The sequence below is a fragment of the Otolemur garnettii genome, unplaced genomic scaffold (genome assembly GCF_000181295.1).
Source record: "Otolemur garnettii isolate 467f Iridium unplaced genomic scaffold, OtoGar3 scaffold00262, whole genome shotgun sequence".
NCBI lineage: Eukaryota > Metazoa > Chordata > Mammalia > Primates > Galagidae > Otolemur > Otolemur garnettii.
In genome coordinates this window covers 898,992-900,359 of record NW_003852657.1, presented here as the reverse complement: position 1 = coordinate 900,359, position 1,368 = coordinate 898,992, and positions in this window count along the sequence as shown.

Here is a 1,368-nt window from a genome sequence, read left to right as displayed (position 1 = left end):
GCGGGCGCCTGTGGTCCCAGCTACTTGGGAGGCTGAGGCAAGAGAATCACTTAAGCCCAAGAGTTTGAGGTTGCTGTGAACTGTGACGCCACAGCACTCTATCCAGGGTGACATAGTGAGACTGTCTCAAAACAAACAAACAAACAAACAAACCAGCACTGTTAAAAGAAAACCAGAGATGGGCGATGGATAAAGAGGTAAAAGCAAGCTGGGCACAGTGGCTCACATTTATAATCCTAGCACATTGGGAGGCCAAGGCAGGCGGATCACCTCAGCCCAGGACTTGGAAGCTGCAGTGAGCTATGATGATGCCACTACACCCTAACCTAGGGCAACAAATAAGACCCTGACTCAAAAAAAAAAATTATAAGGGCAGCACCTGTGGCTCAAAGGGGTAGGGTGCTGGCCCCATATGCCAGAGGTGGCAAGTTCAAACCCAGCCCTGGCCAAAAAAAAGAAAAAAAAAATTATAAGAGGTAAAAGCAGATTTTATTCAGGACTATTGCTATAGGGGAAAAGAGACCTATGGTTAGAACTGATCCTGATTCCAAATACAATAAGGAAAAGTAAGATGGAGAGTCCGCAGATGAAAAATTTCTAAAAGGGTAGAGCAATTCTTGCTATGCTGACCTAACAGGATTTTTGCTAAAGGCAGGCCAGGTTGATCAGACGTCAACTGGGGGATGGTGGTGGATGAGGAATTTGACCAAATGTTGAGACTGATCAGATTATCAAGGAATTCTCACTAAACTGACTTAGCAGGATTCTTGCTGAAACCGTATTCTGCAAAGACATATAGTTTAGAGGCCCCAAAGTCCAAGTTGTAGTTGAGAAGAGAGCTCAGAGGACCCTGACTAAAGTTAAGTCAAGGAGAGAGTCTTTCTCAGTGTTTAGAGGAAAATTTATGAAATTGAATGCATAATTAAATAAAATATTAAAAATAAAATAATAAAATAATTTAAATTGAAAACAGAAAAACAATAAAGAAAAACGATGAAAGTAAAAGCTGGTTCTTTGAAAAGAACAATAACCCTCCAATGAAACCGACCAAGAAAAGATAGGGCACAAATTATCAATATCAGGAATGAAAGAGTGAAATGTCATCAGAGACTACATGGACATTAAAAAAGATAATGAATATTATGAATGTGTCTATGCCCATAAATTAGACAACTTAGATGAAAATGGATTTAGTCACTGAAAGCCATAAACTACAAAATATTACTAATATATATATTATATATATAACCTAATATATATATAATATATAACCTGAAGGGTCCTATATCTATTAAATAAATTGATTTTTTTTTTTTTTTTTTTTGAGACAGAGCCTCAAGCTGTCCCCCTGGGTAGAGTGCCGTGGCA